The 17,658-nt window shown below is 32.9% G+C and overlaps 1 pseudogene; it reads left to right on the forward strand.

The window, feature by feature from the left end:
- Positions 1-11,950: 11,950 nt before the first annotated feature.
- Positions 11,951-13,059, forward strand: LOC118195766 (V-type proton ATPase 16 kDa proteolipid subunit c pseudogene; annotated as a pseudogene).
- The last annotated feature ends 4,599 nt before the right edge of the window (positions 13,060-17,658 follow it).

The following is a 17,658-nucleotide window of genomic DNA, read 5'->3' on the forward strand; positions in this document are numbered from 1 at the left end:
AGAAAGGGACATTGTGCAAATCGTTAATAGTTTACATAGAGTTGTCGATAAAATCAAAGCACAGCGTAAAATTGGATGTACTTTAACTGACAAATTGACTTATGGACTAAACATGATTTTGACTTGTGCTGGAGTTCTTGGAGATAGGAAAAACTCTCAAGTTACCGGGTGTGTTGGATGTGAAAATTCTAATGAAGTAATTGCTTTGAGAGAAGAGATTATGAAAATGAGAAGTGAAATGACCTCCGAATTTGAGAAACTGCACGGAGATGGATCTCCTACATATGCTAAGATCACGGCTAAAGGATTGGATGAGATAGTAATTAAACCTGCGGTTCCAGATATTAACGCATATGATGAAATTTGCGGTAAGTTTAAACCGGAAGAGATTGGGATTAATATTAAAAAGTCTTCATTTGGAGAAAGAGGTGAATTGAGATTGAAATTGGGAGATAGAGAGGAAGTTAAGAGGCTGGAAAGAGCAATTGCTGATGATGAAGGCCTACAAAAGAATTTGATTATTAGGAGGAAACGCTTTATAAAGCCTCGTGTGATTGTATACGATGTTGATAATAGTTTTACAAATGAGGAATTGGGAATTCTTTTAAAGAGAAATTGTTTGTGTTCCGGAGACTGCGTTAGACCTCTTTTCAATTTACCAACAAGAAATCGGAATCATAGTCATAGAGTATTCTTAGTGAGCGCTTCTTGCCAGAAAGATCAATTACTGTGAAGAGGTATTAACCGAGGTTGGAGAAATTATGACCTAAAACTGTTTCTTAGACCTAGACAATGCACAAGATGTTTTTCGTTTAGTCATTCCAAAAAGAATTGTCAAGCTGAAATTTGCTGTTCCAAATGTACGGGGGGCTCACTTGAGTAAAGAATGCAGTAGTAAAGAATTTAATTGCATTAATTGTACTTATTCTAATGAAACATTTCAGACTAACTTTGATATGAAACATAATGCCATGGATAAAAATTGTCCATGTTACTTGAGTGAGTTAAATTTCCTGAAGGATCATCTAGATATTGATTGTGAGTTTTAAACTTTTTTGATTATTTGTGGTTGGGTTCCAAGTTTTTCTGTTTTTTCTGTTTTATTGAATTTTTTTCAATTTTATTGTAAAATTTTATTGTAATTTTATTGTAATTTTATTGAATTTTTATAATATATTTGTTTTTTTGGAGATTAATCATGAAAGAGTCTGGTATGAAAATTTTGAATATAAACTTAAATCATTGCGCACTCGCCCAAGCCCAGCTCCAAGTACTTAAAGAGATTATTGGTTCCTCTCCTGAAATAATTTGTATGCAGGAGCCCTATGCGGTACAGAATGAATTGGCTTTTCAAAATCCTGAATGGAGATCCGCATATAATAGTGGAGGAAGAACGGGAATTATAGTAACTAAACCAGATGTTGATTTCACACGAGACCATGAAACTGATATTATTACAGCTATTTCTATTTATTTGTCTTCGGGCAGACTGGGCATCATTACAGTTTACTTCTCTGCGGCAGAACACATAGAGGAATATCTCTCTCAACTGGAATCTGTGATGAAAATTTATAATAAATTCATTGTTACCGGTGATTTTAACTCTAAACATCCAAGCTGGGGCGCAGGAGATATTGATGCAAGAGGGCGATTGGTATTTGACTTTATCGTCTCTAATAATATAATTTTACTAAATGATTTGAGTTTTCCTGCAACTTTCAAATCTACCATCGGTGAGGGATGGACTGATCTTGTTATGACCTCACCAGGTTTGTCTATCAATTCTGGAGCTCTGCAAGTTCTGATGGATGAGAGTATTAGTGATCATCGTTATTTGCAGTTGAATTATGATGAAAATATTCATTGTGCTCCTAAGATTGTTTTAACAAGAGATGTCCACCGGATTACAAGATATTGTTATAAAATTGCTCCGATAATGCAGAAATTTAAATTAGATTTATTGAAGTGTGAGGACTCTGATACAATTGAAAACTGTATTGAAAAATTTTTTGAGGATCTGTCTATCAATGTTAAAAAGAAGTTACAAACAAAACAAAAGGGAAGTAGGCAGATTTCGTGGTGGACTCCACAACTTACTTGTATGCGACGCCGGATACGTGCTTTGAGGAAAAGTTCGCAAATTTTGAATTTAGCGGACAATATACGTAATGAAAGGAAAATTGCATATAAAAAAGAATTGGCAACTTATAAACGTCTAATTCGGAAGACAAAATTTGAAACTAAGAAGACATTTTTTCTTAATAATCTTTATTATTATGATGGTTTTTATCGAATTGCCTCTAAAAAAGTAAGACGTGCTGTTGCTCTGTATAATCCTCAGCACGTTGACAATTTGATTGAACTCAATAGACAGAAGCTTTTGCAATCACTCAAATTAGGAGCACCTGGGGATATTTCATTAGATGAGGATAGAATTTCTGATTGTCCATTGGATGACGCTGTAATTACAGAGGCAGAGATAAGAAGTGCAGTTGAACAAATGAGGCGTCGAAGCGCTCCGGGCCCGGACTGTTTTAATCCTATATTTGTTCAGATTTTAATTTTTACATATCTGGATATTTTTATATTGCTTTTTAATTACTGTTTTAAATTTTATGTGTTTCCAAGAAATTGGAAAATCGGTCGAGTTGTTTTAATTCCAAAGCAGAACGACAGATATAGACCAATTGTACTTTTGAGTGTTTTTGGAAAAGTGTATGAAAGAATCTTGGTTGAGAGATTGAAGTTTTATCTGAATAGTAGAATGATGCTCAGTCGGCGACAGTATGGTTTCACAGCTGGCTGTTCTACAGATGATGCATTATATGATACTATTGACTTTATTAGAAGCTATAAGAGTTCGCATCACGTAGTGCTGCTGTCCTTGGATGTTTCGTCTGCATTCGATTCAGTGTGCTGGAACTCTATTTTACAAACCATGATTAATCTTAAATTGCCAAGGAATTTGATTCAATGTTATAGGAGTTATTTTAACAATCGCAAAATCTTGTTTAATGCTTTTAAGGATGAAACTGCAGAGATAGAACTAGAGATTTTCATTGGTTGTCCGCAGGGCTCCTGCAGTGCTCTCCTGCTCTGGAATATCATATTAAACAAATTTCTTATTTTGGAATTCCCCAGTGATGTTAACTTTATTGCATATGCAGATGATCTTGCTGTTCTGATGTATGGTGCATCATTGGAAAAACTCGAGAAATCATTTGAGAATGTTATGTTAAAACTGGAAAACTGGAGAATCGGCGAGGGTCTTGAATTGAACTTAGAAAAAACTTTTGCAATCATTTTCCCGCAGGCTGGGATCAAAGTGAGAGCTCCACGATTTAGATATCAAGGAAAAAGAATAAAGTTCGTTGATGTTATTAAATATTTGGGAGTCAAAATTGATTGCAAGTTGACCTTCGCAGATCATTTTAAAACAATTCATCGGCTCTCAGATGATATGTTAATGTTTTACAGGAGATCTTTTTCTAGTGAGACACCTTGTAACAAATCATGCATTCTTAAAGATATTTTGAATAATGTAATTATCCCTAGAGTTTTCTATGGAATTGGTGCCTGGGGATCCAGAGCCGGGGATTTGGTCAGGTTGAGGAACAAACTCGATGCGATACAGAGGAGCTGGTGCTTAATGATTACAAGATGTTTCCGTACTGTTTCAACTGAGGTGCTCTGCGTTCTGGCCGGCACGCCGCCTCTTTCAATTTTATATAAATTATATTTTGAAAAATTTTTGTTCAGAACTGGTAGACTTGATTTTAAATTGTATAAAGATATTTTGATTACAAGGCACATGTTTGAAAGAATTAATATTTTGGTACATCCTTCTGATTTATGTGTTTTTGAATTTGATTGTAAACTCCCAATAATTGGAGAATTGGATATTTATACTGACGGGTCCAGGCAAGATGATAAATTGGGTGCAGCATTTGTGATTTATCATTATGGAACTGAAATTGAATATAAAAAATATAAGCTTAATAATTATAATTCTGTATTTCAATCGGAATGCTGTGCTTTACTTAAAGCCCTTCAATGGGTTAAGAAAAATTTGACTTGTGTTAATTCTATTCATATATATACTGATTGTATGTCTTTGCTTCAATCCTTGACCTCGGCCCGTCCTACTAATTTATTAATATTTGATATTAAATGTCTATTGAAATTTTTGATGCAGAATATGTGCATTCATTTACACTGGATAAAAGCCCATGTTGGCTTTGTTGGAAATGAAAGGGCCGACGTGCTGGCTAAAGAGGCGACCACTAATGATGATTGTGAATATATAGAAATTTCTGGTTCGAGAAGTTATGCAATTAGAAACATGAAAAATTTTTATGATGATATTTGGAATACTAGATGGAATGAATCAGAGAGGTGCGTGGGTCTTTTGAAGTCTATTAAAATTCAAAATGGTATGCGACCAATTAGTAATATTGATTTAAACCAGTTTTTAACTGGGCATGGAAGATTTCCCGCGTACCTCTCGAGATTTAATTTACAAAATTCAGACTTGTGTGGTCATTGCCATCAAGTTGGTAACGCAGATCACTTCTTGAATCATTGTTCTTTACTGGAAAATTTGAGAAAGAAATGTTTGGGAAATAAGTCATGGAACTTGGAAATCTTAAAAACATATTCTAAATGTGCAATGAATTTGATTAATTCTAATAGAGTTGAATTTGGAATATTTGTTTAGTATTGTGTATATTTATCTTTTGATTATATGTATTATATTCTGAGTTATGAGTATTTATAGGTTTACTACGAAAATTTTGAAATTTTTTTGTGTATTGTTTTATTTGGTGCATTGTGGATGTTTTGTGCATGTGGTGTTTCGGGGGGATGCGGTCGATTGTTGCATGGATGTGGCCTTTTCAGATGTTGAGAATCCTGATGGATTACCAGATTTAAATTATCGAAATCAATGGTGGTTTTGAGTTTCAGGAACTTGATTTTTAAATTTTATGGAATTTTTATATTTTTTCTTAAATTTTAAATTGTAGTTTTTGATTTTAAAATGTTCTGAAATTTTAAAGTTTTAAAATTTTTCTTATATTCTGTTCTTGATGGAGTAATTGCTGGGGTTTTAATATGATGCAGGGCAATCTTGGGTTTTTCCAGTTTTGGTTTTGGTTTGGTTTTTGGTTTTTGGCAGTCTTGGAGCTTCTTTTCTATGATTATTAAAGATAATTAATACATTTGAATTCAGATAGTGGTAGGACTATTAAAGTAAATTTTTGAATTAAATTAATAGTTTAAATAGAATTATGATTATACAAATAATATGCTATTAAAGTAATATTGTGGGGAATTAAGTTTGACCTTCTACAGGTTATTTAAATTGGGAATTCCTCGATGGCTTTGCACCGCCTGTGCCTGTTCCGAAAATTCATGTGAATGAATGTTTCTTGAGAGTTTCCGCCACTCTGTTTGCCCGTGGGGTTTTTAATTGTTTTTGGATTTTGAATGTTTCGTGCTGTGCTTCGTTGTTTGTATGTCTCTTCCTTATTTTTAGTTCGTTAATTAACCTCCAATTATTTTTAGTTAATTAGCTTCTTTTTCTCTCTTCTTTCCTTTTGTGGTCTTGAGGGGGTCGACCCTTTATGGTCATATGGTCCAGTGGGACTAGGAGGATTGGGTCTTCCCTGTATTATGACTATTATGACCCTAACGATATCCGAAATGGAATGCCCCATGCGTCTAGCTCCAACTACCATTCCGCGTTCAAAGTCTGTTAATTCTCGTCGTGCGGCCATAATCACGTCAAAGCCTCTTCACATGAATAACTTGAACACGAATGAAAGCCCTGCCAAAGCACTTCGCATTTATACATTTTCTACTCGATACTACTGCCATCTATATATTTGCATATTGCTATCCCATGACTTTTATCACTTCAGTGTATAATATGGGTTTCAAGTATTTTTATAATGTTATATATAAATTTTATTATTTGTTTAGTGCACTGTGCGGAATAATTTAACTGTCTACTTTTAGTTCGTCAAAGTTGTGGACAATTATTAGATTTGCGCATTTTTTTTTTGAAGGTGAATTGTAAAGATGTAGGATTTTATGTTAATAAACCAGTTATTTTGGATTTGGATCTTTATTATAATTTTTCTTTCCGTATTCTCTGCTTAAACACTCTGCAATGAATTCGCACCAGAATGCGAATTATTTGCAGAGTATTTAAGTTGAGAGTTTGAATGTTTTAAAGAGAGAGCTTCTGGCAACTTAGAAATCTTATGTTAATGAGTTGCAAACTGTAAAGGTATTTAAGAAGTGGCTGTTAGCCAAGAAAAAAGAGAATGTGTGTGGCAAGTGAGTGTGTGGCAAGACACACACGTGCCACGCACGTGTGTGTCTTGCCACGCACGTGCTTTTCAGTAAGTTCATGTCTTCCTTAAAGGCCAGAGCTTAGTTTCTGCTGATATACTAAGATGTATTGTAGTATTTGCATTTCGCTCACTACGTACGTAGTGTCAAAAGGCCAATCTTCGCGTTAATAGTCTCTGCAAAGTACTCGAGTCAGTCTTCTGCTCTCTTTAAAACAACCCAAGGAAACAACCAAACAAGCCCAAAGAAGACAAATTTCGCCGCACTGTCCTATCGGACACGTCACTCGTACGTCCCACATTGATTTCTGCGGTTATTTGACGCAGTGTTGCTTGTCTGTGAAAATTGAGAACTCTACGCAGACGTCGCTGGTCTCGATCGTTAAGTGCAGGTGGTCGGCCACTGCGCTGTCCATGGTGGGATGTTATGCCTGAAATTAGATACTCTCGGCACACTCTTGACACTGTGGATCTCGGAATGTTGGTTCTTATTTAGTGTTTAGTTCTTATTTAGTGTGGTTTATTTAATGTTAATTCTTATTTAGTGTAGTTTATTTAATGTTTAGTTCTTATTTAGTGTAGTTTATTTAATATTTAGTTCTTATTTAGTGTAGTTGGTTAGTTAAGTTAATTTATAGAGGTCCTCACTTTGTAAATGCTAAGGTACAGTTGAACCTGAAGAATCTTAAGGGGACTCATACATCTTAAATACCTTATGATCTTCGAATATGTGACTGTTGCAAGAATTGAGATAATTTATTTATTTTAAAAGCAATTACTTCCAACGTTTTACAGCTGACTACATAATATAGCTGCTTTGGAAAATAGTAACCAGAAAGTTTGTGTTGCCACAAATATTTTTGCAATTTAATCCTCTTTGTGACAAAATATTTCGCCATCTTTCCACCTTGCGCGCATGATATTTTAAAAATGGCTAATGGTACATACTTGAAATTGAATGGAATTCTTTATGTGGGCACTATTTTCTAACTGAACCAACAATCTGATGAATATTTTAATTTTCAAAAATTTTATGGACGAAAAAATTAAAAATTTTGTTAATAAAATACATTTTATAAACTCAACTCAAAATAAAATAAAAATTTAACAGGAAACTTTTAGAATTTTAGGTTCACAGTAGTTTCCAAATGTTATAAAAGCTATATATTAAATATGGAATTAAATTATGAAACAGAATGTTTTAAACTGTGCGCGCAAGTTGGAAATATGACGAAAAATGTTGTCACAAAGCGGATTAAATTATAAAAGTATTTGTGGCAACACAAACTTTCTGATGATTATTTCAGAAAGCAGCTATATTATGTAGTCAGCTGTAAAATGTTGGTAGTAATTGCTTTTAAAATAAATAAGTTATCCCAATTCTTGCAACAGACACCTATTCGAACATTATGGGTTTTAAGGTGTATGAGGCCCCTTAAGAACTGATAAGCGAATAATCGCTTGAGTTCGTGTGACAGGAAACAACAAGATATAAGGGTAAACTAGACCTTTATTATTCCAACTAAAGTTTAACAAACTCCGTCTTGGAGCTTACAATAAAGCCGACACTTTGGCTTTGAACTTAGGACACTAAGAATAATACTAAACTAATCTAAACAAAAGGCATATAGCCGAAGCTATGAAGATTCTAACCGAGTTGGCCCCTTGGGCCCTCAAGAACCTAAAGTACGGCCGAGTGTAATAATAGCTTACGAGAGAGTAGCCTATAAAGGCGGACGCGTGCAGCCAGAATACCTGGTATCTCTCTCTCTAAGACAGATGAACTTCGCGGTTAAATACCGCTCTTCCTCATAATGTATTCAGACGTGATTCTAAAACTACGTTCTGGTCGGAAGTTGAAGTTAAGAATACAGGAAAGGAACTCAAAATTTAACTGTTAATAAAATTAACATAATCCTTACAAGTTTATTTCTTATTTTCTACATTTTAGACCAAAAGTGCTTGTCTGTGTATTCCGAAGTGTGGGAGCTGCTGTAGGCTGTGAGAAATAAAGGGTAAAGTTAACACATTACCCGCCAAAACTACAAGGAATGTTTCTTTTCTCATGAAAATAATAACAAATATTAAATTAAGCATTTATAACATAAATTTATATTAAAAATTAAAAAAATTACTCTTACCTGTGGAAAAAGCGAGTGTTGCGCTCGCGCAACGTCAGCTGAATAAGACTACGGATGTTTAGTGAATAGGATTGTACTCGTGTGATGTTTCTTTTAAGTGGAGCGCCGGATTACTTTTTAGCTGTATAACGTTTTATAAATCTACAAATCACTTTACTTCTAATTAATTTAATATTAAAATATGCATTGTATTTCTTTGACAAATACAGATTATTTCATTTGAAAGATTCAAGCATGAAAAGCTTGATTACAATCATGATGTAAAGCTACATTACATACTTTGCATCTATAAACAGTGTGGCTATGGTACTCTTTACAATAAAGTCTTTTGTTATCAACGGACTTTACGATAAAATGTCTACCATCTCCATGCAATGGTTTTTGAATGCTGAATTTACTAGTTCTTCCTGTTGCTGTTCTAGTATTTCTGGCTAATTCTACACTCTCAATAGGAGTTTGCAAAAGGAATAATTCATTCTCGCGCCTGAAATCTAAAAGACACTTTATATTTCCAGTAGTAAAAAGTGGTGATATTTAGCAAGTTTAGATGCGGTCTCACCTCATATAATTTATCAGTATTGTCAATTTGACTATTGTCAAATGCAAATTCTGTTTCATATTCCTGTACTGCAAACGTGATATCGATTCTCGTACAACAGGAACAAAAATGTCCTTATCAAAAGACCAATACATTTTTTCTTGAGGTAAAGAATGATATCCTGTAAACAATGTAAGCAATAATATTCCGATAAATCTTCTCATATAGGCTTCAGATGCAATAAATTTTGGGTGTTTTTTTTTTTTTTTTTTTTTTTTTTTTTTTGATGAGCGTATATATTTGTTTGTTCAACGAGAAAGAGTAATTCTCTAAACCAAAAAGAAAATCGAAAATCTGTGTACTAGTTTTACCTTGTATTTTGTCTTTTATAATTTCTCTTCTATCTCTTTCTTCATGTTCTTCCTCAGACATAACTAAAAGTTCCTTTTTTATCCACTTCAAGATTTCAGTCTTCTGATTTTAAACTTTTTAGTATGACTATAACTGCTTTTATAAGGCTGAAACTTACTTCTTACGTGAATTTTAACTTTCCCAGCAGTATCATTTGGTAAAATATCATTATCATTATTGCCATTCCTTTCTTTTCGTCACTAGCTTCTGCAATTTCTGGGGGAACAACAACAATATCAGTTTCATTCTGGTCATTATTAACATTATAATCATCTGTTTCTTCATCCAAAAAATCTTTGAAGGGCTTCTTATAATGTAAGATACCTCGTTCTGGGCATTTTTAAACAACCAGAACATGAACCAGAACATCGAAAGGAATGAGTGAAAAAGGAAATTGACTACTCGTTTCCTGCTGACGTTGCGTCAGCGCAACACCTGTTTTCCCTTCCCTCCCAACAGAAGTATAAACATCTGACTGATGTAATGTTCTGATAAACGGTGACCTTGACTAAAAATAGATCACTCATAAAGACGGCGATTCTTTCGTTAAATATTTTCAGCAAAAATACCCGGTCGAAAATGTTGCTTAAATTTTGCTTAAAGTATGAGATTAATTATTATAAACAAAAGGATTGTTGAAGGCAAATATTTTTTACAGAAATAAACTTCATAATATTCCCTACACAAAATCATCTGCTGGTATAAAATATCTTTGATGGTTATATTTATATACGCATTTCTTTTGACCGTTGCGTCAACGCAACACCAGCGGCTAATGGGTTAATCCTTATTTGTATTGTCTCTTCCACGCTGACACGAACATAGCTTGAGTTAGCTCCCTGTTCCTACTCAGGACTTAAGTACTGTTTCCCAAGGCAATTTGAAGGAATAACAGTCCTGGACAATGTTAAAAGCGCGCCGTCCTTTGTTTCATAGCTTACATAACTATGAAACCATAGACTTAGAGCATACAAGACTCAGAGCTTACATAGAGACATACAAGACTTAGAGCTTACATAGAGATATACAAGACTTTGAGCTTACATAGACTGTTTTGTGTGCAGTGTCAGACTATATTACTTACATTTGACCTTGATCTTATGTTATTTTAGATACCCTTGAATATTATGTAGCATAAGTCATGTCTTGTAAGTCTAGTAAGATCTGAAGGACATTGAGTTAAACTCCTAGACAAAGCAGAACCCTATAAAGATAGCTTTGATATTTGGGCAAAAATCTAATTGATGGGCCTTGGCTTTAATTTTTTTCTCCAAACTGGCAATATTTGGCTATTGTATGGCATTATTTTGATATTCCTAAAATTTTTTATGCATATTTTCAAACTCACTGAAGTGAGTTTTCTTTGATGTATGTTTTAAAATGAACTTTGGTATTTTTTTAATTCAATACTAGCACTACAATCGATAAAACTGAAACACGTGACTCTAAATCGTTTATTTTCACACAGCGCTAGACGTTAAAATTCCTGCTTGATGAAATAAAAATTTAAAACTCAGTTTTGAACTATGAAGTTAATAGTTCTTTTAAGTATAACATAAAAGAAAGATAGTTTGATATTCTGCAACGATTTTTTATTATAAACACAGAAACTGAAACTTAGAATTTGGACATTTTTAATATTTTTAATAAAACTACAGTTACGAAGAAAATCGTAGAATCGCTGAATGCTTATATGAAAACAGAAACAGAAATAAGACAAATAACGTATGGTATTGATTCTGAAAATTTTCTAGACTCAGTTCCATTTCTAGGCGCTATTTTAAATTTCATATTTCTTACATAAATCTATATTTTCGTTTCAGAATATAATTTACCTCAGACCTTTTTATATACTGCCTGAGAAGTTTTGAATAAAACATCTAGTTTTATATTAATTACTCTTAAATTTTCAGAATTTTCTTTGGAAATTAAAAATACCGGTACACCGGTTTTGATTATCAATTTTAATGAATTAGCGCTAAGTGAAAAAGTTAATAAATTTACAGTCCCTAAGTAGGATCAAACAAGATCATTATTATCTAGATTAGTTTCTTAGTTCTTAATCAGCTTTGTGAAATATATAACATACTTTCATTGTAATTCATAACCCTTTGCATTACAGTTTATTAATGACCAATTCACGCTTGTTGCCATTTATTTTAACTACTAAATGAACAAACTTATAATACAGTGTTAAAATGAGCATTTATTTCAGCCAAAGAAAACAACATTCACGTTGATTTATTTTTTTCACAAAATTTATTACTTCTTACGCTATTTTAACATTTTAAACAATAACAAATGTAGCTGCAATGAATGAAAGTTTTACTTACCCTGTAAATACTTAAAATTATATGCAAGTATAAAACATAAACTAATTCTTAATTATATGACAGCATATAAATAACAGCATTTGTTTATTGTTCTGTGGCATTAATTTTGACTCTTTTGTTGTTCTATAAATTTTATTATTTATAGTTTTCTGCAATGAGGAAAACGTTTATGAAATACAAGAGTCACTGAAATAAATACTACATTTCAGAGTATACTGAAAGGTAAAGCTAACTTGATAAATTTTCCTATAAAAGAAATTTAAATATGAGTGTTAACGAAGAGGCACCACAGTATGGCGTTTTCTTCGGAGTAATGGGAGCTACAATGGCCATGAGCTTTAGTGCTCTTGGAGCAGCATATGGAACAGCGAAATCTGGAATAGGGATTTCAGCAATGGCTGTCAGGCGACCCGAGCTAATCATGAAATCCATAATACCAGTAGTTATGGCTGGTATTATTGCTATTTACGGCCTCGTAGTAGCTGTCCTGATATCAAATGGCATAAGCTCTCCCAAGGATGGCTATAAACTCTACAGAGGATTCCTTGATTTCGGTGCAGGCCTCAGCGTCGGTATCAGTGGCATGGGAGCTGGTTTTGCCATAGGCATTGTAGGTGACGCTGGGGTAAGAGGAACTGCCCAACAACAAAGATTATTCGTCGGAATGATTCTCATTCTCATCTTTGCAGAAGTGCTTGGACTGTATGGATTAATTGTGGCTCTCATACTGACGACTAAACTTTGAAAGCTGAACAGCTGCTGTTAAGTATATTCACATAAAATGAATTGTGTTCGAATAATAAGAAAAAATTACATAATAAATTAAATATCCAATGAATGATGAAAAATCCTATTTTTATATGAGTTTCCTTTTCTGTAGAAAAACTGTTGAACTTCTGCTAAATTTCTGTTTAAAGTGCAGTTGATAATCTTTAGGAATTCTTATTAACTAAGACCTAGAAGTGAGTTCGGAAATAATTTTAATTAAACTTTTATGAAATGAAAATGATGCATTTATTACATACACTTTTAGGCTCCAAATATTTCTCATGCTTTATAGTAGCAAAATGCAAATATAGATTTACTAATGAGGGGTTACCTAAATCAGTTATCCAGGACTAGCTACTTGAAAACAAATATCTTTTCATTTAAATTGTCGAAACAGCTTTATAATCATTTAAAATAAGAAAATAGGAATTATAGAACACGAATATTAGTTTTAAATATTCCAAAGAAATAGAAGATATGTATTAAGATTGGATGAAAATAATTCAGATTGTTCTAAGAATTCTTCAAACTTCTGTTATTTTTTATTACATTCGCTTGAATATTTTGTAATATTTGACATATGATATAAGCTTTTGTTACGTAAATTTAGAAAAAAATGAAAACAAGCAAATATAAATATTTTTTATATTCGAAAAAGAGAATTTTTTAGAAAATCTTAACTATTCATTTGTTTGCATTTTAGAAAAGATAAAATTTTATAATTCATGAATTTTTACCGATTCTTTAGACTTGTTTATTTGCTTGATTGTTTTATTCAATTAATTATGTTATGTACAAATTAAGTTTAGCTAATTTAATAAACTGAGTTTTAAAAATGCTTAAGATATTAAATACTTTAACTGTACTAAAGTTGTATGATCTAATTAAATTTGTATAGTCACAAAATATAAGTTTAATTCACTATTTTCTGTATACTTTCTTAACTGTCTATAAAAAAATATTAGAAAATAACTCTTTTTTACTTCGTTGTATGAAATAAAGAAAGTATTGTAATCGCTAAAAATTCCGCGTAGCATATTTCAACGAAAACATCTATTTTGACCTCTATCGAATACAATTTGATGATGTGATATCTGTACGTAAGGACAGAATAAAGTAATCTTTTCTTCAAACGAACTGATTTAAAATGGGTTCAGAAGAGATTTTTTTTTCGTAGCGTCTGTACGTACGTATGTATGTATCTCACATAACTCAAAAGCGAATAGCCTCAGAAGGTTTAAATTTTATATATAGGACTGCTGTAATATGTAGTTACGCATCTCCTTTTTGGTTTCTATCGGCAAAATCAAAAGTATATATATATTTTAGCAAACATGTAAATACGTAAAAAAGCAAATTCAAAATTAAAATAATTAAAAAATGTGCATATATATATATATATGATGTACCAACTTTTGTCCGAAAACAAATTGGTGAAGAATCACAGATGTAGTCGAAGCTCTCAGTATCAGACGATAAGTTTATTAGAACAGGATCCATTTATTATTATTCAGGAGAAATAGCAGTTACAAAATCAGATATCCGGAGTAAATAAAAATAATTACTAATAACTTTTTGTATGAAGTTTACTACATCGTTGCATTAAAGAAAAGCTCCGATATTCTTTTGCGAGTCTTTTTATAGCGTCTGAAAAGGCGGAGCTTCCAAGAAATGACGTCAGCCAATCCAGTTAGCTTTAAATATTTCCAGAACATTCTATAACTGTACGTGTAGAAAAGGCGGGAAAACAACTTGACTACGGGGCTGTGAATTTAATTCCACGTACTTTCAAATAAGAGAACGTCGCCTTTAAAAAAGAAAAGAACATACAGTTAGAATTTTAAGTGTATTCTTGACTATGGAATTTTTTTTATTATTACATATATATATATATATGTAATAATAAAAAAAAATAAAATAAAAACAGAGGGGTATATATATATATACCCCTCTGTTACTCGGCTCAGTAAGCTGAGTTTTTTTATTATTCTTATACGTTTTTTTTTTTATTCTTATAAGTGTGCACTTTTCGCTTTAAAAATGATTGAATTCTATTGTTCTTATCCTCCGGTTAAGGTTTTTATGCCTTTAGTTAGTCTGCATGCGATAGCTGTAGAATTATGAACAATTTAAAAGTTGTTTATGTGTGTTTAAGCCTAACTTTTCTTACCACTGCAGCTATATTTGTTTACATTTGAAACTTAGCAGAAACTTTTAGTTTTGTGCATTGCCTGCTGGCCGAATTGCTTGTTTTTGAGCAAAAATTTTAATTGTAAAAGGTTTTTTAAAATTGTTTTAACTGTACTTGGTGTTTTATGTTTTTCTATATCATTCAAATTTTAAACAAGATATTTTGAGTTTTTATATATTTTTTGCCTTGCCTCGATGTTGAAAACTGAATTAATTGAATGAGAAATATACGTCTAATGAAATTCGAGGATATAAAGCGTTTCGTATTATCAGGAAATATTGTCACCAGTCTGTATCAGACCGAGTAGAATGTTTACTAGTAGCGCATGCGCATTAGATAAGCGGCGCTGTATCGTCAGTGAGAAACTGTTTGTTTTGCATTTGTTTAATTTCTTTTATACATCGTTTGAGATTTATTACAGTATTTTAATAGAACATGTGACAACGATTTGATAATTCTTCAGATGATATAATTTTTGTGCATTCTGAGTTATAAAATGAATGAGATGTAACGCTGTTAAGTGAACCTAACGCCAGAGTGTTTCTATGGTAAACAAATATAGTGAATTTTAAAGAATGCATTTATTCTATGGTGGTTTATGCGCTTTGGACGAAGTAGATTTAATTCAATAAATTTAAATAAAAGGCAGAAGAAACGCGTATAATTTAATATTCCGTACAAGGAAGTCATATGGTGTACACATCAGATTTTTTTATTTATGTTTCATATTTTTCGTGAAGGTTACTATGCATTTCTATAACTAATGAGCTTTTTTGAGTAATACTGTATAATATTGAATGGCGTACCTAGAAATTAGGTAGGGATAGGGAAGAGGGTTGGGAGCCACTCAAAGCCCCACCCGGGGGATACTCTTTCTCAGTTCCTCAAAACTGGAGCGGAAGTAGAAGTCCAATCTCTTTGAGTCTCTGGTAGTCATTATTCCACGAAATACGGACTCGACAACAAAAAAAGAAACAGAGATTGGTCATGAGATTGCGAATGTTATGTAGGACAATACTCGTGACATGGTAAGTAATGTCTCGACACTGAAAATGGGAAATTAAAATGCATCACCCTGCATAATTTACTGGAAGTTGCAGTGCTTCCGTTTTTGGTAGTAAAAGAAACTTTCGGAAAACTTTTCATGGAACGCGAAATTCATTTGACACAATCGATGAATGAAGATTAGTATTTGAAATTATTTCCTAAACAAATACGATTTTTATTGCTAAAATCACTTATTTCCTTTTTGAAATACGTGTTTACATTTACCGAATAAAATAATGCAAAAGTTTTCCTAGAAAATTTGAAATGATTGGTTATCCGACGCGCTGATTCTGAGTTTAAAATTATCCGAAAAGACAGCGCAGATTTTATATAAAAATGTATCGATTTCTAAAGCCACTATAGTCACACGTCGCTTCTCCTCAGAAACAAAATACTTTTGTAAAAATGCGAGAATCAACAACCATAGTTATGGGAAAATCAGTGGACGAAGCGAACCTGGGTCGAGGTAAACAGAAATGAAATGTGAAAAACCTAAGACGTTAGAGTTTTGAAAACTATGGGTTGATCGAATTGTACGTCTCAGCGTTTCACCCTTTAGCATCTTAAATTTTTTTGTATTCCATTACTGTTTTCCTCGAAATGTTCATGTTCCTTCTGCTCTGTCGCTAAATTTTCTATAAATATAGTTACTGCGCCTCCTACATTTGCAAAGAATGTTGTAGTTTTGAAGACCTGATATGCCTGCCAATAGTGCTTCTCTTCTCCTCAACGCATTCCTCATTAGATTACCTGCCTCCCTCTACCATAAATGTACTAGCGCCACCGCTGCTGGTTACGTCAGCTCTGCAAGTACTAACTCTTGGAATGCCGAATTGAATTTACCTACACAGCAACTATTTGCAGTTAAATCTCACCTTCATTATCATCGGTAGACTTTCATCTGATCACTGAACTTTGTTCATAACATCAGTATGCCTAAATTGCTACAATCTACCTTTTCAACAATCTTCTATTACTGTAGTTTATGCTATGTTCATCAAAAGCTCTGTACAGCCTAGACATGTTGCGTACAGGATAGGGTGATCACCCGGAGCTTGAAGGTGTGACTTCGTCGCTTGATGGACAAGAGTCTATGTCCAGTCGCCCCTGAAGCAGAGAAAGTTTCATACAAAACATACTGTTCTAAATTTTGCAAATATTTAATTTAATTTCATTGCGTTATTTTTGGGGGGTATAGCTTTATTCAGTTATTTGTTTATTTGTTGCTTTTACAATAACAGCTTTAGGGTGGCAATAACAGCTTTAATAACAGAGTTTCTGCTCACATGTTTTGTTAATCAACTGTAAGAGTTAGCTGAGAGAATTGCGATTTGGAGTTTACTCTGCGGATGGTTTAGGAGATTTATGAAATTGCTCGTCAGCTAAGAAAACATTGCTTTAACAGCTGCGTTTTTTCATGACAGCTATTTATTTTGCTGTGTGTCATCAATTTTTTATAATAAATTGTCACTTTTTTCCTGTTCATGTGATAAGTGATAAGTGACGGAGGACGTGGGCACTGTCCCTTTACCTTAATAGTTAATCAGTACAGCACCACGTCCGCCATTATCCAGAGCCGCCGATGGGTTCGCTTGAAGTTCAACTGCCCGGGTCCCAGTGTTTGTTGATATCTGAGAAAAATATAAGTACATGGCCATACAGGGGCTTTTGTAACATGCTACTTTTACAACATTACGATACTAATGTTCAATTATAATACATTTAAACACTAATTTTGCAACAGTGCACTATATATTACGATACTGATTTATACAATTCATACATTACCACTCATACATTACAATACTAATTATGCAATTTCAATACATTACAATACTAACTATGCAGTGCCCCCCATTATGCAACACTGCCC

This window comes from Stegodyphus dumicola, chromosome 5 (genome assembly GCF_044657685.1).
Source record: "Stegodyphus dumicola isolate Sdum_Otavi_A_Nest chromosome 5, ASM4465768v1".
Classification (NCBI taxonomy): domain Eukaryota; kingdom Metazoa; phylum Arthropoda; class Arachnida; order Araneae; family Eresidae; genus Stegodyphus; species Stegodyphus dumicola.